This window comes from Apodemus sylvaticus, chromosome 9 (genome assembly GCF_947179515.1).
Source record: "Apodemus sylvaticus chromosome 9, mApoSyl1.1, whole genome shotgun sequence".
Lineage (NCBI taxonomy): Eukaryota > Metazoa > Chordata > Mammalia > Rodentia > Muridae > Apodemus > Apodemus sylvaticus.
Genome location: NC_067480.1, coordinates 107,723,859 through 107,745,185, shown reverse-complemented (window position 1 = coordinate 107,745,185; position 21,327 = coordinate 107,723,859). Strand labels below are relative to the sequence as shown.

Here is a 21,327-nt window from a genome sequence, read left to right as displayed (position 1 = left end):
GGCAACAGCCAGGTAGGCCTGGCCCACTATAAAAGGGGCTGCTTGCCCCCTTCCTCTCTTACTCCTGTTTCCTGCTTGCTTCTCTCTTGCCCTCTTGGGCTCTTCTCTTCCCCCTTCCCTTCCCCCCCTCCCCACATGGTCATGGCCGCCTCTACTTCTCTCCTCTCTCCTCTCTGCCTTTCTCTGCCTCTACTACCCTCTTAACTCCCTCCCCATGCCCTGAATAAATCCTATTCTATACTGTACCGTCGTCGTCATCATCATCGTCGTCGTCGTCATTGTCGTCATCGTGTGGCTGGTCCCTCAGGGGGAAGGGATGCCTCAGCATGGGCCCTCTGAGGAACCCCTTCCCCCACATCCCCAGAGAACATTTTTTTGTTTTTGTATTTTTGTTTTTTGGGGGTTTGGTTTTTTCAAGACAGGGTTTCTCTGAATAGCCCTGGCTGTCCTGGAACTCACTCTGTAGACCAGGCTGGCCTCGAACTCAGAAATCTGCCTGCCTCTGCCTCCCAGAGTGCTGGGATTACAGGCGTGCACTACCACCATCCGGCTGAGAACACATCTTAATACCCCTTTATCTTTTTATAATCGCAACAGTGCTACTACCATTAACAAGTATACGGTAGAGAGATGGGAGAGAAAGAGAAGTGGAGAGATCTGTATGCTGTGGAGAGGGACAGACTGGAGATGCGAAGGCAGTGAGGACCAGGCTGATGTGGATGGCCTGCCCTGCCATGAGGGGCCAGGTGATGTCCTAACCCTGTTCCCACCAAGGGCCAGGACTGATTCTTCCATAGCTGGGGACTGTGAAGATGTCCATAGTCTGGCTTCAGGCCATTTGATTCTGTGGGCGGGGCTGCTACTTGAGGCCATGATAATATCTGAACCAATGCTGCAGCCAGGGTCTGAGTAGATGTCCATGGCTCCTTATAACACCAAAGGACATGTGCATGCCCATGGTCTGGAAGCAGCCTGAAACCATGTTGATATCCATGGGCTGTGCTGACTCTGGGGTCATAGTGATGTTAGTTGTTTTTTGCTACCACCTGAAATCAAGTCGATGTTCATGGTTTAGGCTGCCTCCAAGGGTCTTGTGTGGTTCTATGGTCTTACAGCAGCGGGGGTCTAGGCAGAAAACGTGTGAAGCCCATGACCTGTTCTCCTGCTGTCTGTAAAGATCAGTATCACCTTTGCAGTGATATTGATGATTGATGATGCACTGTTGAGAGGGAGGGACATAGAAGGCTTCTATGATAACCCATTTTTCCATCCCAACCCCTTTTCCCCCAAAAGGGTAACAGCCTAAACAGGAAGCCATCAAAGCGACCTCTTAGAAAGTGTGGTAAGGATGCTGAGGTCGGCTCTGCACACATTGATGGTTTCTGGAAGAGGAAAGAAGGGGAATGACTCAGTTCTACTTAAGAGGCAGACCCTGAGGGTCAGTCCATGCTCCAGAGAGTGGATGGATGACACAAATAAGACTTTTCTGCGTGGGGGGAAAACATGGAAGGTCAGGGAAATGAGTATAATCAGGGTATATAATGTCAAATTACAAAAGAATCAATGATGTGTGTGTGTGTGTGTGTGTGTGTGTGTGTGTGTGTGTGTGTGTTCTTAAAATAAAAAATGGGGGAAAAAGGATTAGGGGAAAAATGAACTGGGCACAGAGTCTCACTGAATACAGGAATGAGGATGAGACTAGAAACAGGCACCAGCTGATGTGTGTCCTGTTCTCTCTGTCTCTATGCACAGCAGCCCCCGTCTGGATGTTCATGCCATAAGCCTGTAACCCTTTATCCACCTAAAACACTACAGTGGCCCATTAGTAAACCTTACTGACTCTGTTTTAAAGCCTTCTTCAAGGCATGTCTAGTCCTATCAACCTTAACAAAGACTAGAGAGTTACATTGTTACTTCTCTGGTTTTACTTATTTTTTTTAATCATTTACATTTTCTTTTAAAACACAATATACTTTGATCATGTTTTTCCTCTCTGTCAATTCCTTCCAGTTCTTTACCCTCCCTACTCACTCAACTTTGTTTTCTTTCTCTTTAAACAAAAAAAAAAATCAAGAAACACACACACACACACACACAAATGGAAGTTAAAATAAACAAAGTAGCAATAAGGATGCTCAAACAAATCACAATGAGACAAAAAAGTCTACAAAATAACACTGAGTTAGTTTTGTGTTGTCCTACTACTCTTGGGAACAGGCCTGCCCTGAAGAGAGCTTAATATAATCACCTGAGTTTACTTCTTTTTACTTCTTTGTTTTTTTTCTGTTGTTTCAGTCCAGAATTTGTCCTACTTCTCTACAGGACCTATCCAATTAGTTACCTCTGTATTGTCCAGTGCTTCGGCCATTTCCAGTCCTTACTTTGAGTAACTGTAGCCTGTGACTCTCTTGGTCTTTCATCCTTGAAACATTACCTCCTTTTGTAGAACTGTGTTTCTTTTCCTGTTTTTTACCTTTCTAACTATGCATCCTTCTAAGTCTGCTTAGTTGTTCCCCCATCATCTTGATAGCATCTGTACATGGTGCTTCAAATTTCAGTTATCACATGCCTATTTTCTCTGTTATTCTTCTATTAACTTCACATCTATATGAGTGAAGTGGGAACTTAAAGGTTCTTTGGAAAGTCAGTTGGATGGTGTTTTGCTGGAGCAAACACGTGAAGGAGTGTTTTCCTGAAGTGGACACAGGTGAAAGACTAAGGCAGACTTGTGAAGGAACATTTCACAGAAGCAGACACAGGAGAAGGGATTTTCTACTAAAGCAAGCGCATGAAAGGACATGTGATGAAGGACTCTTTGCTAGCAATGCACATGTATTGGTCTGCCTTGCATTGCATAGTTGAGCTCCATTTGTCAGGACTCCATAGAGAGAAACACACCAAAAAGCGCATGCTGCAGCTTCTTGGGCTCTGGTTGATTGTCAGAGTGATGTCAGTTGAGACGGCTGAGTGTGCTGAGGAAAGACCGGAGGAGGATGCCTGATGTTTGGGGGGGAAGCAAAAAAAGGATTTGATGGACAGTGATGGGGTCTCAGCTAGGCTTGCTTAGAGCTAGCTGTGCAGTGCTTGTTGGTCTCTCGTCTTCGCTGATCTTCATTTAGCTGAGAGAGGCACAGCCAAGAACTTTTACTGGCATTCCTGTGGCCCTGGCCCTTCCTGCTGACTTGTGCTCAGGCTGACGCCTTGCTGTCCGTGCTGGGTAGTGTCACCACTGCTGATTTATGTTTACTATCCTGACTCTACTGAACTAGAGTATTGGTATATATCCATGAAATGTTTGGGAGTGGATTGAGCTACCACTGCTGCCCTATATGCCTGACAATGCTGATGGGTTTGCTCCAAAGAACCATTGCTTAACAGGCCCACTTCCCCTGAATCCTTTCTTTTCCACTACCGCTGGGGTTGGTGGGCTAGAAGAGAGGTTCAAGTGTTTAATAAGAACCCTCACTAAGAATAAGGTTTGAACAAATTAAAGTTACATATGACTTTAAAAAAAAAATCTGCCTTCCTAGTGCTGGGATTAAAGGTGTGCTCCAACCATGAAAATTCTTTAAAGAAGAATGTCAGCAAAAAACCACAGCAGGAATGTGCAATTAGAAAACCATCCTTTGCAGCTCAATGAAATAGTTGATTGATACCAAGATTATTAATAGAGGCTAAATCATTAGATGACAAGTTGTTGGTGAGAACAGGTAAAAGCATTTGCCAACTAATATCCTATATAGAGGAAACTATATTTTTATATTTTATTAAGGGAAAATATATGGATGTTGCCTCTCCACCAGGTAATTCCACTTGTGGTGAGGAACCTATTCCATTTCACTATGGTAGAATATTAAGTGTAGAACAATGTGCCTGACATGTTCCTGCCAATGTAGCATTGGAAACAATAGTGATATTGTCCAGTGGTCCTAAGTTTGAGGAGTGGTACATTGATCAGTGGCTATAGATGTCCCATAAGTAAATAAAAATTTTAGCTTTGTTTTTAATTTAAGTATATTACTTTTTTGCCTGATGAGTTACCAAACTGTTAAGCTACAAATACTTAAGTTATGTGGCCTTATTTATTTGTTAGATATTTATTTGGGCTTTTGGATGATATAAAAAAGTATTGAGCCATTATTGCTAAGAACAGAGGGAGTTTGAGAACCCTAATTAGCAGGGTAATAATCAATGTATTAGAATTAAGTACATTGGATGATATTTACTCTTCTCATTTGATGTCATCAATATGATTTGCTGAGTCACTGTCTCCAGTCCTGGAGTTCACTTTTTGTCCATTTAACTATTCAGCTTCTCTGGAAATCCTGTCACCTGAGTGCTAGGATTACAGGCACATCCTGTAAGACCCCCAAAAACCGAGGGTGCCCCAGCACACCACACCTCGGAAGGCGACACCCAAATCACTCACGAGAAATGGTCTCAATGCAATAGCATGAGGATTTCTTTATTTCCAGAATTCTGGGTTCCACAGCCATACACCACGCAGGGGTAGAGGACTGAAGACCCTGTACAACTGAAGTCAGGGGTATTTAAAGGGGAAAAATCACAAGACAAGGGTTGGAGGACACAATTCACAAGGAAAGGGGTGGAGGACAAAACATGCACGGAATGGGGAAGTACAGGATGAGGAAGTAAGGAAGGTTAGAGATTATCTGGAGCAACAGTCCTTGGGGCATTGTATAGTTAAACATTGGAACTAGAACAGGGTGGGCTATCTTTCTCAAGCTGAAAGCAGAAAAACAAGTTACTCTGTGCTGGGTTAGTTGCTTAGAGGTCTAAAAACATTGAATTGGGGGTCTCTCAGTCACTACCCCTGCCATGAATTTATGTGGGTGCTAGAGATTTGAACTCAGTTCCCCATGGTTGTGTGGCAATTTCCCTAAGCCTTCTCCCAGCCCCGATTCCTGATGATCTCAGTATGTACAGAGATGAACCTTCTCTGCTCTAACCCTTCACAGATTTGAACTTCTCCTTTACAATCAATGACTTTGTCTTCCATCCTTTATCTATAGTGAGACTTTCACGGATGCAGCTGCACAATGAATAATGACATGGAGTCTTCTAGGCAGTCTGCTTGGGCAGTCTTCCCTAGCTTATCTAACTTAACCCAACTATCTTGCCTATGACCTGCCACGTGACTAGCTGCATTGATGTTTGTTTCCTTCCAGGTCGGCTTCCCCAAACTCCCCCTTTTGCTCCCCCTCCCCCTCATCCCCTCACTCCCCACTTCCCCTCCCCCCTTTCATTCTCTCTGCCTGGACTTCTGCTCCCTACTTCCTGCCCATCTGCTCTTTTTACAACCAATCGGCATTGAGATAACCTTTGATAACAATTCTAGATTGCCTCTAGGCATAGAGGGTTGCCTGATCTTCAAGTATCAGAACAGGTGTGGAACTTATATATTTATAAATATAAGGTGGACAATGGGCCGTAGAAATGACAATAGCAATATTCTGCCAGGATTTAGCTCTCTGCCAATACAGAATTAACAACTGAAAATACAGACACACCTTTACACAAAGTGAAGAAGTTACCCTAACAATCATCGTACTCTAGTGCTAACTCAAAATCCTTTGAAAGGTTTCTTACCATCCACCAGAATTATCATTTGACTAATCCCAGCCACCCCAGACAAGTCCTTTTTCTTCCTCGGCTTAGGTTCCCTGTTGAGTCAATATAACTCTGCTGCCTCTGCCACCAGTATCCTTGTCTCTTTCTCCCTTCGTTATAGTGCTTGCCAAAATCCACGTCCTGGCTTGCCTGTACTATTCCAAGGCCTCACTGCCTCTTGCGGCTGCGGAGTGACAGATCACCATACTGCACAGATCCTCATTCTCCCATCTGACATTGCCTCCCTGGCTTCCTTTGAATGGATAAAATGATCTCTACAGCCTATGCCACTCTCGGCTTCATGTTTCAGTTTCTAGAATGTTCCCTGGTCTCCATTCTCTGCCCATGCGCGTGGGGGCTCTGGTGTTTCCCTAACAGAACTAATCTCTCAATCCATACTGTAACTTTCTTGACAGGTTCCCGTTGTGCCCCCGAGATTGCCCTCAGATGGTAGCCCTGAGCCTATCCTGCAGCTGTGGCCTCTCTCACCACACTAAAAGTTTTTTGAAGATAGGAAACTGGCATACCGGATACACGCTATATACACTCATTGGGTCACAGTGAATGTTGTGAACTGTGTAGGTTAAATACGAACCTGTGTGTATGTTTGAGAGCGTTGAGTCTTAGCAAGCCAGCTCTGCTTCCATTATCCTCTGTTCCCTGTCCACCTGTGCTGGAGCCACGCCCTCTCATTATTCCATCTGTCAGCTCAATGGAGGGAATGCTTTGTAATAATCAGCACAACCTGGCCAGGTGAGTCACTGTGAGCAAACCACTCTCAGTGGCTCCAGAACAAACTTTAATAGTTTCATGCTCACGTATGTGTGTGTGTGTGTGTGTGTACATATATATGCAAACATATAGTATATATTCACATATATACTATAAATGCTTGCTGAGCAAGCAGGAGCACTTGAGTATATATATTTGTACTTGAGAGGTGGACTTTCCAAGGAATTTATTGCCCGATGCCAAGTGAACGTGAAGCAGAAGTCATGTCCTTTTGTCCACTGCCCTAAAAGGGTCATTGACCTGCATTCTTACAGGCCCCTTAAGGTGTCAGTTACGATTAAATTTTTAAAAAATCCATTTTAATGAAGCTTAGGAAAGAAGTGAAAAGGTGCAGCACCCCAAGGATTCCCAAGTGTGGAGTCCAGATGGGCCATCTTAGGTGCTGTCTCCAAAGCCTAGCTCACCTTCCATAAGGAAAAAAAAATAGTCTTTTTGAGAATAAATAGATGAACAAGTAAATGTTGATAATAAAGTTGAAATAAGAACTTTCCGAAGTAGATAAAAATAAACCCTGGGCAAACTTGTTCATAACACGGATTCTAGAGCATTATTTCTGCTCACCTCTCTGGTCTGTGGGGGTTTTTGTTTGTTTGTTTTTACAGAAAAAGACATCTTTCCTTAGAGGCTGCACACTAGTGCAGTTCATACTGTTACTGCCAAGACAGTGCTGGTTACTTTCTTTCAACTTCACACAAACTAGGCTCATCCCGGAAGAGGGAGCGTCAACTGAGAAAACGCCTCTATCAGACTGTCCTGTGGACAAGTCTGTGGGACGTTGTCTTGATAGATGATTGATGTGGGAGAGTCCAGCCCACTGTGGGTGGTGCCGCCCCTGGGCGGGTGGCCTTACTTGTAGAAGGAATAGGAGCAAGCCAGAAGATGCTGGCCAGTGAGCAGGGTTCCTGAGAGTTCACAAGTTATTTTTTAGTCTCAAAAATAAAGTTTCAGTGTTTTCCTTACTGGAAATAATTGCTTAATAGAGACAGTATTTAAAAATTCCTCACAAGCCTCATTGTTTTATTTCCCCCCCTGTGGCATTTCAGTACATAACCTGCTGGTGTTGCAGCTAGGAGCTCGTTCTGAAACTCCTGAAATTACACTGTATCATCTCTTCAATCGTGGGTCCAGAGAAACCTGCAACTTTCTAGGAGTAAGGAGGGAATACTGAAGTTGAATTCATAAAGGAGAGCGAGCAAAGGAAGCAGAGGAGGAGAGGTTAAAATCGAGACAGACTTATATATATCATATGTATATATACATACAAATGTATATATGTATATATGTATATAGAGAGGTATTTTGATTATCTCCTGTCTTTCTGGGAAAGGAACCTCAGGTTTGCAAAGTCAGTTTTAAAAAGAGTACCTGCAAACTCCTTTCCAATGTCTTAAGGTGGAGAAGGAACCAAAGTGTATAGCCTAGGGAGTTGGTTGGCTTAATGTTTGAGCATTACAACAATAAAGACTATCACAATAACCATGCAGTCTCCAACTGAACAGACACCACAGAGGCGGGAAAAAGAGCCTTATGAGACGATTGTGCTTTATTTTTTTTTTTTTTTTTTTTATTTTGCTAGAAGGTGTATTTAGGCATTCATGAATAAATGTCTTGTGTAGCTGCTTTTTTTTTTAAACCATTAAAGGGAAAGCAATTTTCTTCAGGTCTATGTGTTGCATGTGGAAAAGGCAGCAGCCGCTGGTGGAACACAGGACTGGCAGTGGTAAGACTGTGTGGGCACAGCCAAGCTGGCTGCCAGCAAGCGACCTGCAGAACCGTGTGGGCCGCGGTTCTCCACTCTCCGACCGAGCTTGTGCTAGCCTGTGAGCGTCCGGGCTGCCGCTAGGTGGCGCCGCACATTGGTCGCGAAGCCTCGGCCGACCCTGCGCGGTCGTCAACTGGGTTACTCCTGGCACCCGCGCCCTCCGCGGCGGCTGGGGAGTCCGGGCGGGGCGGGGCGGGGCGGGGCGCGGTTGCGCGTCGCTGCAGCACCACTAGCCGCCGGGCCCCGGGCGGGAGGCAGCGTGGTGATGCGGCGGGTCCCGCGCTGCCCCCGCCCAGCTAGCCGCACGGTCACGTGCCGCCGAGGCGCTGCTCCCCTGCCCCCTCCCCGCGGGCGCCGGCGCGAGAGGAGGGCGGGGCCGGGGTCGCCTCAGGCCGGGCGCGAGCAGCGCGCGTGCGCCGCGCTCGGTGAGTGCGAGCCGGGCCGGGCCAGCGGGCCGCGGCGGGGACGGGAGGGGGAGCCGGGCGCGCGCCGGAGGGGCGGCGGGGGAGGGGCGGAGCCGCCGCGGAGGCGCGAGGCGGGCGCCGCGGCTGAGGGCGCGTGGGCCGCGGCGCGGTGCGGCTCGGCGGCTGCCTAACCGGTTGCCTTCCCCGGCATTTCCCCTCAGCCGCGGGGAGGGCGCTGAACGACGGCGACGCTCGCGAGGCCCGAGGAAGCAGCTGGGCCCGGGCATGGTGGCCTGGGGCGGCGCGGAAGGTGAGCGACCCCCGGGCCGGCGGGTGGGGGAGGGGCGCCGAGCCTCCGTCGCCGTCGCCGCCCGCCCGCGCGGCCGGAGGCACCGGGGCCGCGGCCAGGAGCCCGCGGTGCTGTCACGAGGCCTCCTGCCCGCCGCGCCGCCTCGCGCCTCAGGCCGCCGGGTTATGTAACGCGTGACCTCCCGTTCCCCCTCCACCCCGCGCTCCGTTGCGCCTCAACCCGGGCGCCCGCGGGCCCTGCCTCCGGGTCCCGCCGCCGGCGTCGCAAGTCACCCGGTTCCTCCCGCGCCGGCGCCTGGCCGATCGGCCATTCATTCCCTCGCGCGTTCGAGCGTCCGCTCCACCAGCGTTTGCAGAACGTGGCAGGGGCACCCGGAGCCCGCGCCGTGGCTCTCTGCTCGTCCCCGGTGCACCAGCTTCTCCCTCCGCCTTGTTCTCGGGCATCCCGGAGGCGGTGTTTTCCTCACTCCTTTTTCCTTGTTACTTATCTGTGCAGGACAGCTGTCCCCAAGTGTCCATACAGGTGCTCAGTTCACACTTGAGTGTGCTGTTAAAATAACACTCGGAGTAGACCGAGGGGGCACTTGTCTGTTTGGAGACTCTTCCTGTCCCGGGTTTGCAAAGCACTGACCTTCCTGTAGTATCGTTCCTTAATTGTTTAAAAACCACTACAGGTGATACATGCCTCGGATTTTTCTTGGGCTGGGTATAAGTAGAAATGGTATGCTATAAGCACAGAGACCTCATTAGAAGGAATTGTAACTATTAAGCACTATGTAACAACTCTTAAATGATCTGCTTGGTCTCTGGCTTCTCTAGTCCCTGTTCTTCCTTTAGGTAGAATAATAATACCATAATCTTGTTCCCATGCAGTGTACATTAGCTCAGCTTAACCTTACATCCCATAAGTCTGTTTTCCTACATTTACCGGGCTTTGCCTGGGCAAATGTTGCAGTACTGGACACTTGGAAGCTTACCAGGAATTCAGTCTGCACGAGTGCACTCGTTCATTGCTTAGCTTAGTTACTTGGCATTTTTCTTGAATTTCTCTGTTTTCTTGTTTGTGTCTTGTAGGTCCTTTGAGGTCAGTATGTACCAAATCGTGTATCTTGTCATGAAACTTTACTCCTTTTTATGGTAAATAATGCATATTTGTTCATTTTTTTTAAAAGAGTGGGGATCATCTCAGGTAGAAAAATACAAATTTTCAAAATTAATGTGCTTAAATATGTAACTCCTTGTTCTCAATAACCAGTCACTGTAAGAACATTCTAGTGACTACATATACCTATATTGAACAAACATAGAGTATTTAATGGCTTTTGAAGTGGAAAGATCAAAGTATTTAGATATGGGCTTGAATTTTGTCTCTGCTAGTTGACTTTGGACAGACAAGCTTTTCATTTATAGTTGGAAGACATCATTTTCCAGTTTGGGTTAATAATTTAGTTCTTAAATGAAAGGCGTCTAATGAGACTATGAATCTACAGGTACTTAGTGTTTTCTGTGCTATACTCTTGTAGCAATGCTCTCTCCAGGTGAACAGGTACTGAAGGCTGGTATGATTCTTTGTGCTTCATTAGAATGTAAGGGATTGATAGTCATAGTATGAACCGGGCTTGGTTCTTTTCAGAAGTAGGTAGGTGGAGGCAGGGGGCTCTGGTAGTTTGAAGCCAACCTGATGTACATAGTGACGTACAGACCAGTAAGGGCCTGCACAGTTATACCCCATCAGAAATAAAAACCAAAATAAATCATAGGGTACGTTAAACAGAATTTTGAAAAACAAACAACCAAAAATACTGTTTTGCTTCTTTTCTAGTACAACAGTGCCAACTGAAATATTAATGTAGATGTTAATAAACATTTTAAAATTTTAATTTTCTTTGAACAGAACTTGAGAGTATCAGAAGTGATAATTCAGAGACAAGTTGCGGGTTCCTTTAGTATCTCATCTCCTTGAAAGCCTTGACAGAGGCGAGTCTTCCTTCAGTCCAGTGCTGTCTTCCTTAGATTGCGGGCTAGCACCCTTGCTGCTGTCCTTACTCTGCTTGCTGTTCTCACCAGAACGATGTTTTCAAAAAGAACTTGGATTGAACTCTCTGTTCTCAAGTCTTCCAAAAGCTCAGGGTTACATACAGAATTGAATCTCAGCGGCTTCTCCTTGCCACCAGTTGCCAACTTCACCTCAGCCTTACCCGTAACTCTCACTATTGAGGCTTAGGATGCTACCCTGGCAGGTACACTGGACACCTCTTCTGGGTGGTGGCAGTTGTTCTTGTCTTCTATTGCTGTTCTTTGCTTGAGAGAACTTCTCCTGGTTCCTCAAAGATAAGCTAGTCTCCTTCTTTTTGTCATTTGACTCTTTTGTTTGCTTTTACATTAAATTAAATATTTTTTCTTTTTCTTCTTTGTATTTATGATCAGATATACTTTTCACTTTGTTAATTATTCCCTTTAGATTTGTTGGCTCTCTCTTCCTAACTAGAGGGTGGAGATCTTATTAGATTTATTCGTAATTTTATCCCTAGTACTTAAAACTGTGTATGGTACATAATAGGCTCTTAGTAAAAATTGTTAACAATAATTGTCGTAGTTGATTTGAATATTTGACACCTTCAGTCCAGATCCTGCCTGTTCCTTTTTACTGACTGCATGACCCTGGACCTGGGGCTTCATTTTATTCAGCTGTGTGTGGTGACTATAGTATTACCTACTTTGTAGCATTATAGTGAGTACTAAGTTAATCATGTTAAAGAACATAGGCCTGAGTTTCCCATGCTTTGTGTAGGGGCCAGAGGTCTGAGGTCAATGTCTTCCAGTTGTCTCTACCTTAATTTCTCACTGAACCTGGAGTGTGCCATTTTGGCTGGACTGGCGGACCTCTAGGACCCGCCTCTTGTGAGACAAAGTGTTGGAGTTAGAAAGAAATGTGCAGCACTGCACCAGGTACTGTGTGGATAAGGATCTGAGCTTAGGTTCTAGGCTTGCAGAATAGGCATTTATTGAGCCTTTTCAGTTCTTATTAAACAACAACAAAAAACAAACAAAACCAACCCCCCCAAAACAACAAAAATAAAATAACAAAAAAACCTTAAACCTGATTGTTTTTCATGTACTAACATCATTTTTATTTTGTTTTTTAGAGACAGAATTTCTCTTTATAGCCCTTGCTCTCCTAGACCAGCCTGTAGACCAGAGCTGGCCTCAAACTTAAGAGATCCACTTGTCTGTCTCCAAAGTTTTGGGATTAAAGTTATGTGTCACTATTGCCCAGCTTCTGACAACATTTTTTACTGTTGATGTGAGATAAAATTGAATTCATTTTAAAATTTGATTTTTTTAAATGAAATTTTGTTGCTTACCAAAATTTTACTTTCTCCATCTAGAATAAAATAAAAACTAAACTGTTGAGAATGACCTTACTTTAGTCTTAATTTGTATATAAGATTTATTTTTCAATCTAAAGAAGATGCTAAGTAATTTTCCTTACAGCCACCCACCAGAGCGGCTTTCTTGGACTTTGCTTTGAGATTGTACTAGAAATATGATCGTAGTGAGACAACTTGTTGGGGTTTCTTATTTTCAGACAGGAAAATCGTTGAAGATATTATGGAAGCCTGTTTTTTGTAGTGTGTAGGAAGAAGAGGTGTTTGATCATCTCTGGTGTGATATTTTCTGCCATCTTGCACAAGGAGTTTTCCTTACATGTTGTATTTTGTTTCTCAATTTGGTGCTTAAAGTGACCTAGCGATTTATTTATTTATTTATTTATTTATTATCTAGTTGATGTATTTGAGTACACTGTTGCTGTCTTCAGACACACCAGAAGAGGGCACCAAATCCCATTACAGATGGTTGTGAGCCACCATGTGGTTACTGGGAATTGAACTCAGGACCTTTAGAAGAGAGCAGTTGGTGCTCTTAACCAGTGAGCCATCTCTCCAGCCCCAGTCTCTTCTTTTTTTAACGCGTTTTTTTTTTTTTTTTCTTTAGAATTTATGAAAATGAGACCATGACTTTGTACTAATAGACACTTTGAGTTAATGCATCTTAAGTTATTCTTACAAATGTAAGATTTTGCACATGGCAATTATATTTGCTCAACACTAGATATCTTTACTTAGCATCTGTCCTTGGCAAAATGGCTTTTTGTAATTTCTTTTATATATCAGACTCAGCTTTAAGTCATAGGATTCTAAACCTTGTGCCTGAAACTTAGAAATACTTGTCTTTTTACCATTTGTTCCAAAATTTAATAATAATTGGTAAGTTACTGTGTATGGACTATCTTCCAGGGCCCTTTGCTAAGTGGTTGCTCATTTAATATTCAAAAGCACTGTATAAAGTTGGCATACTTATAAAGAAAGATTTGTAGAGACCCTTGGTTGGGTCACAGGGTACAAAAGGAACTGGAATTTTTGCTTCTCCCTGATTCATGACCAAGGGTTCTCCCTAATTCGTGGCCAAAGGGTTCCACTTTAAAAGGATAAATATTTTCATTGTTGTCATATGCTTGCAAGTGTGTGCTCCTTATAGTTAGGGTGTCCGGCCCCTGGGAGTCGTAGAGGTGTTTGCAGGATCTGAGATTTGGACTCTGGGCCTCATAATTGAACAGCAACTTCTTTTAACCGTGGAGCCATCTCTCTAGCCCCCAGAACTGTAGTTTATGAAGAGTTTAATATCCATTTAGACATGGACATTGGGGGAGAGGAAACAGAAGGCGTGAGAGGAGAGGTAGTGGTGTAAGTGAGCTTTGTAAACCGAAGACAGAAGGGAGTTGGGTTCTCAAGAGTGTCAGCATTTAAGAGTCTTAACATTGTATGGATGATTTTGTGGCTTTTAAAGTTACTTTGTTCTGAGAAATGTATCCTTAGAAAATTGACACCAGAAAAGAGTTTGATTTTTGTTCTAATATAGCTACATTGTGTGCTTTCCTACTTGACCTAGAAGAGATGATTTGAAAAACCTATGTATTTTTAATTACATTCCTTAGTTTTGTTTGCACGTGACTGTGTGCATCCGTGTGTATGTACATATGGAGGTCAGAGGACAATTTGTGGGAAGGTGATCCACATGGGTTTTGATGATCAAACTTGGATCCTCATGCTTGATGATAAATGCTTTAACCCCCTTTTAAAATTTACATTTATTTATTTGTGTGTATGTGTAGAAGTCAGAGGACATCTGGTAGGAGTCAGGTTTTTCCTTCTACTGTTTAGATTCCAGCTATTGAACTCATTGCATCAGGCTTGACCACAAGAACCTTTGACCACTAAGCTATCTTACTGGCTCTTGAAAAACCTTTTACAGGCTGGTTTGGGCCTGTGGCTCTGTGTATGTGAGCTTGCGTGTGTGCAGGCCAGAGGGTGCTGGTTTTCAGGTGCCATCCACTGTTTTTTATAAAACGGGGTTTTTCACTGGCTTGGAATTTGGACAGGTAGGCTAGGCTGACTGGTTAGGGAGAACATTAAGTGTCTGTTTCACCAGCACAAGTGTGTATTACCAAATCAGGTTTTGCTGTTGTTTTACTTAGGTTTTAGTATTTGGACTGAAGTTTACCATCTGTGTATCTGTCCCCCATGGCTTTCCTTTTTATTTATTTATTTATTTATTTATTTTTTCCCCCGAGACAAGGTTTCTCTGTGTAGCCCTGGCTGTCCTGGAACTCTGTGGACCAGGCTGGCCTCGAACTCAGAAATCTACCTGCCTCTGCCTCCCAAGTGCTGTGATTAAAGGTGGGCGCCACCACCGCCTGGCCTTTCCTTGTGAGTAGGGGTGGACAGAAAAATGTCTGTGACTGATGTTAGTATTATGTACTTGGGTCTAGTATGAAAGTGAACCAGAATGTTGCTTTTTGGTTTAGTCTTTCTTAATCCCACTCAAGGTTTAAGAGGAACTTCTTGAAGGTTTAGTAATGGTTATATAATATCTAAACTCTCATTCCTACATCTGAGATTACTAAGACTGTACCATTTCACCTTTTAGGCACAGTCTGAATGATAGCGCTGAAATTTTAGTTTAGGTTCTTTGAGTGCAGGATCTCCTTTCCATTGTGCTGGGCATTGAACCATGAAGCATATTAATAGGCCACTCTTCCACCTAGCTATCCTAGTAAATCGTTAACTGCTTGTGCAACCTTGGGGAAAGAACCCATGAAACTTCCAAGTAAAGTAAATCCTGAGTTTCAAGGTCCTCCTGACCTATCCAAAAGGAAATTCAGAGGAAATAGCTATCTCCTGCCTCACACAAAATCTGAAAGGATTGCTTCTGTTGGAGGATTATAATAGATGCGATAAAATCTGAAACTCAGGCTGATGTGTGTCTCAGTCAAATGTTTTCTTTACATACCTTCTGTTGTAAGTTGGGTTTATAGATACTTTCTGGGTTTTTTCCTTTATTTTTTATTTTATATACATTAGTGTTTTGCCTGCTTGTATGTCTTTATGTGAGGGTGCCAGATCTTGAAGTTCCTGACAGTTGTGACCTGCCATGTGGGTGCTAGTAATTGAACCTGAGTCTGGAAGAGCAGTCAGTGCTTTTAACCACTGGGTCATCTTTCCAGCCCCACTTTTCTGGTTTTTTAAAATACTCAGTTGCATGAAAATTTTGGTATTTGGAATTTCTTTGAATCACATTGTTTGATCTAGACAGTTTACTGAAAAAAAGTGAGATTTTTGGAGTTGAGATGGAAGTATTACAAATATATTTTTTAGACTTGTAAAATGTTCTGAAGATTGCTGTTTAGAATTTTAGTGCTTAAGAGGCAGTACTGACACTGTTCAGATTTCTGATAGTGGAGGCTAATGTTCTTCTGCAAGTCCTTGATGACCAATAGAAAATGGTCTAATTGTCTTTCAAAGGTCATATTAAACTCTCTTGAAATTAACTTTCTTAGAATCTGTTAGGTATAGTAGGGGCCATTATGTATATACCTGTAGTCCAGGAATTGGAAGGCTGAGGCAGGAGGATCGTGGTCATGACCATCATCCTCAGCTACCTAGTGAATTTAAGGCCAGACCTGGCTATGTGAGAGCCAGTGTCAAAACCGAACAAGCTCCAACCAAACAAAGCATAGTGTACTAAATGAGCTTAAATTAAACTGGATCACACTTTGAATATCTTGAAGAATGTAGCATCTCATCTTTAAGGGAGCAATTTTTTTTTTGTATATGAGAAGTCTCAGGGTGAAGGCAAGGGAAGAATCTAGAAGTTCTGGCAACTTAAATTTTCTCTTTTTTATATACATTTGTAGTTACATTGAATTTAATAATTAGTGAGAAAAGAGACTTGCAAAAATGGAACATATAAAAAAGTCATACATGCACACACACACATTGTGTATAGGATATGTACAGTTGTAGGTGTGTACATGTGAGGTCAGTGTTTGGTGTCCAGGATCTCTCGCTCCTTATTTTCTGTGATTGGCACTCTCACTGATTCTGTAGTTCATCCATTAAGCTAGTCCAGGCTGGCCATTGCCCGGTGAGCTCCAGAGATCCAATTCAGAGTCCAGGGATTAAAGGCTCATGCCACCGTGCTGGGCTTTTTTTGTAATGTAGGTGCTGAAGACCCTAACCCAGGGTGTCATGTTTGAAGGACAGCCACTTTGCTACGGAGCCATCTCCCCAACACCAAGTTAGATCGTATTTTTAAACTTTAGTTCCTCCAAGGAAATTATTTTTAGTTGCTTATTATTGATGCTCATTTACCTTGTAAATTTTATGTAGCGTATTGTACAGTGGAATGCACAAGATGTGGTTTTCTGCCTTCATTCTTGTGCTCTTTATACATGGACATTTGTACTTCCCTAAAATACAAAGTGAGATTTAAGCTTCTTAGGTTGATACTCAAGGCATTCTGTCACATTTCTCAGCTATGTCAGTTTGTCTACATCTGGCCACAGGTCCTACTTCCCAGTTAACTCCAGAATGTTGCCTTAAGCTTCTCTGACTTTTTAGTAGTTTCATGATTTCTTTCTCTCTTCTGACATCATTGGTGTTTCTCCCCACCCTGCTCCTTTCTACCTTTAACCGCACACATACTATTTCATTACTGGTCTCGGCTTATGTCTCCTTTAACTCCTTTGGTGGCTTTCTTCTCCAACTTGAGTTGCTTTCTCTGTGCACTGATTGCATTCTGTCAGTGTTTCTAATGTAGGATCTTGTATTTAGTTTTATGTAAGTCTTTTATCTCTGATTACCTTGCATTACGGTTTATACTTTACTTACCTTGAAAACTGCAAATGGCAGTGTGTTTGAAGGACACTATCTGATCTGGATTAGGAGGGGAGGAATGTGGGAGAGCAGACAGGATGCAGTAGACATCCTGTGAAATTCGTGCAGGCAGAGCTCCACGTGGCCGCAATGCTCTTTTCCTCTCAGCTCCTGGGTTAGTCTGTCTTCACTCCCAATATCAGCAAAGCCAGCCCATGACAGTCTATGAATTGCCTGGGAAATTTCTAGGCATACACATTTCTAGCCCTACCCAAACCCTGTGAATCAGAATCATTTAGGTTGGGATGCAGTAGTCTGTGTTTAGTTTTACAGGTCTGCTATGTTTTTCTGATGCTCAGGAATGAGAAACTACAGCTCCAGAGGAAAAAAAAAACCCTTCTTTGATATTAGTTCTGCTCCTTACCTGTTATTAGACTTGGGTGTATGACCCATGAAATCCTGTGGTTTCAAAGTTTACTGTGATTGAATGCAGTCTTAACGTTTCCTACAGATAATTGTTTAATTGTTTGCTGTTTTTCCACAGGCATGGCTATTTTACTTCTTCTTTGGACTTTTTTTTTTTTTTCTTGATCTATTGCCTACTCATAGTCCTAAGTTTACCTAGCTTTCTTACACAGTTTAGAAACACCTGCCTAGTGATGGTTCCTCCCATAACTAGTCTGGGCCCTCTTACATTAATTAAAAATGGAGGCAATCCTTCAGAGACTTGTTCACAGGTCAGTCTAATCTAGGTAGTTCCTTAGTGGAGGCTTTTCTCTTAGATGATTCTAAGCTATGCCAAGTTAACAAAGCTAAGCAGGACAAGGAATTAGAAACCTTTGTTGGCATTTTCCATAATAGTGTATCCAGATCGTTTAATTATACATCGTACTGTCTTTTACAATCTGTATAGTTAATTTAAATGTGGAATAAATTACTAATACTAAAATGTGTTCTTAAGTTTCTTAGCACATAGGTTAAGCTGCTGGAAAAGACTGCGGATCCAGTGCACACAGTATTGAGGCTTTTCTCTTGCCTGTGATAGTCCAAATGTAGGCAGCTAATTCAGGTGGTTAACATTTCAATTGTCAGGCTATTCAGAGCCACAGTTTCTTTTTGCTTAGCCATTCTCTAGGGATTGCAGTTGAAACTATTTTACTTTACAAATGCATTCTTGATATAAAATTAAGCAATTTTCTTTAAGAATTTAAGCTATTTGCTCTCCAATACTAGGGAGGATAAAAATAAAGACTATGACAAACATTTTGCCTATGCATTTTGCCTTACTGGCCAGAATTTAGTCATGTGCATACTGTTGATTTTAGAGGCACCTAGGAAATGTAATTTACAGTTGCCAACTCTGTATCCTATTAAAGATGTAGGAAACATGAAAGAAAAATTGAAAATTAGAAGATAATGCCTTTTTTGGGTACTAGATACTCTTGTTATTTTGGTTGGGGATGATTGTCTTAAAAGTTTTTATATATATATATATATTTTTTTTTGAGTGGTATATCTGTTTATGGTGTCTTAAAATTACTTTTATATGTATGGATATTTTGCCTGCATGTATGTCTCTAGTGACATACATCTATGTCCACATGTGTCACTAGTTCTGTGGAGGCCACAAGTGGACATCTGATCCCATGGAATTGTAGCTACAGGTGGTTGTGAGCCTCTATAAAGGTGCTCCAGCCTATGAAGAAGGGTTTTGTTTTAATAAATGTATAGAATGAGAGTAGAGAGTTGGTCAGGTTCAACTCTGTCCATAAAGAGCTAAGATTGTGCTGATTTTTAAAGTCAGTTACACAGGACCAAGTTGACTCTATGTCCCTACTTTACATGCATATGGACAAGTTGGAATTAGTCTAGGTAGACCTTATGTTTAGGGTTTAGGTTTCATCCTTAGTTCTGTTAAAAATATGACTGCAAATGTGTCTACCACAGATAGATACTAAATTCTCTGGTGCGAAACATCCATTTTTCCTATTTTTAAAAACAATTATACTTAAATTGTATGGCTGGTGGTAGATGTGGGGATGTGTGTGTGTGTGTGTGTGTGTGAGTGTGTGTGTGTGAGTGTGTGTGTGAGAGAGAGAGAGAGAGAGAGAGAGAGAGAGAGAGAGAGAGAGAGAGAGAGAGAGAATGTGTTAGGAAACAACCTATGAGAGTCTCTGTGTGCTCCCTCTACAACAGTGGTTCCCAACTTTCCTAATGTGACCTTTAATATAGTTCTTCATGTAGTGGTGACACCAGCCATGCAATTATTTTTATTGTTACTTTATAACTGTGATTTTGCTACTGTTACAAATCATGTAAATATTTGATATGTAACTCATGTGAAAGGGTTGTTTGACCCCAAAGGGGTCATGACCCTTAGGTTATCAGACTTGGCATGTTTACTTGCTAGGCCATTTCACTGTTCTCACTATTTTTACTGAATTGTACTAAACTAGATTGATTCAGTAGACGTGGTCTTCCATAGCAACATGTGATAATGTCATTGTTATTTTCTCATTTGAAACTATGGAACATTAATTTTAAAGAAAAGTATAACTGGGCATGATAGCACACACCTTTAATACAGCCTTCAGGAAGCCTCGCGAGGTAAATCTCTGAATTTCAGGCCAGCTTGGTATACATGGCAAGTTCCAGGCCAGTGAGACCCTGTTTCCAAAAACACAAATAGGATTTTATATCACAAATTAGCAGTTCATCTTTATCAGTATTCTAGCTTCTCTATTCTAGAAGGCAGTAGTAGTTGGCCTGTCTGTTCTGTAAAAGTGTTATGAAGCTCAGTCACACATGAACACCAGTCAGTAATGGGAGGAGGCTAACAGAAAACTCCCAGGAAAAGATAATCAGGGTCACTTCCAGAAAAGGATTATGAGCAAGGGCAAATCCATTCTCTCCATTGTTTTGCTTTGGAGAGTGCTTGTGGCCACCTTTATTAATAAAACTCTTGGACTTCTGTGTGGACTTTCTCAAGATAATGCCTTAGCTGAGTGTAACACTTGTCTGTGGTCCCAGCTGCTTGGGAGTCTGGTGTAGGAGTTAGGAAACCCTACTTTAAAATCTAAAAATATGGGCCGGGCAGTGGTGGCACACACCTTTAATGCCAGTGTTTGGGAGGCAGAGGCAGGCAGATTTCTGAGTTCGAGGCCAGCCTGGTTTATAGAGTGAGTTCCAGGACAGCCAGGGCTACACAAAGAAACCCTGTCTCGAAAAAAAAAAAAATCTAAAAAAATGGATATAATCTCATATAGAAATTGTTTCATTGTAGTAGGGGAAAAGAGCACAAGAAACTAAAGATGGAGGAGGAACACCCATAACTTAAGACATGGGGTAGGTACTCACATAAAGCTTGCCTAGAGCATCCTGGGGCTGTACTACATTTTTTTCCCTGAAAGGTATCTTATACATAACACTGTTCTTAGAATGTGCATCGTGTTGGTTTATAATCCCTATAAACAAGTCTAGAAATAAAAGCTAGTATTTGTGCTTTTATGGACATAGTTCTTGGGCTCTTTCACTTGGGTGTGTAGCTTTTGTATTCACATGAAATAGCTTGGTATGTATCTCTTCAAATTCAAAATTCTAACGTTCATATGTAGGTTGGATCTGCTAGGCTTCATAAGGTATGAAATTGAAGAGTGTTGGTACTGCTCTTACAATGTAGAAATTTGAGAACCATAACCTGAAACATTGATGGTCTTCTCTGTATGGTTGAGTCAAAACAAAGTCTCAAAAAAAAAAAAAAAGCTGTATTTGTGTTTGGTCTCTCATTGCCCCCATTCCAAGAAAAATGTAATAGGCCCTATTGCACAGATTTCTTGGAAAGCTGACTCTTCCTGGCTTTGTGCTCCCCATCCACCTCATTTGCCAGTCTCATCCTGCAGCATGCTTTTAACTTTCTGCCTTAAAAAGGTATTTAAAATAACGGTAAAATGCTTAGAACATAAAAACCTAACATTTTGATGATCCTATGTGTGTGTGTGTGTGTGTGTGTGTGTGTGTGTGTTTTGCTTGCTTGTATGACTCTGTACCACACTCATGCCTGGTAACCACAGAAGCCAGAAGACAGCAGTGGCTACTCCTGGGACTGGAATTAAAGACAGTTGTGAATCACTATGAGAGTACTGTCAATGGAGCCCACCACAGTCCTCTGACGGAGCGGCCAATGCTCTTGGCTGCTCAGCCATCTCTTTGGTCT

General features: G+C 42.8%; 1 protein-coding gene across 3 annotated transcripts in view; it reads left to right on the top strand.

The window, feature by feature from the left end:
• The first annotated feature begins 8,810 nt into the window (after positions 1–8,810).
• Rev1 (REV1 DNA directed polymerase) overlaps positions 8,811–21,327 on the top strand; it is a 72,725-nt gene continuing 60,208 nt past the window's right edge. For all 3 annotated transcript variants that reach the window (XM_052193059.1, XM_052193060.1, XM_052193058.1), the window contains exon 1: positions 8,811–8,899. The gene's annotated coding sequence lies outside the window, so the exon portion shown is untranslated. The remainder of the gene's footprint in view (positions 8,900–21,327) is intronic.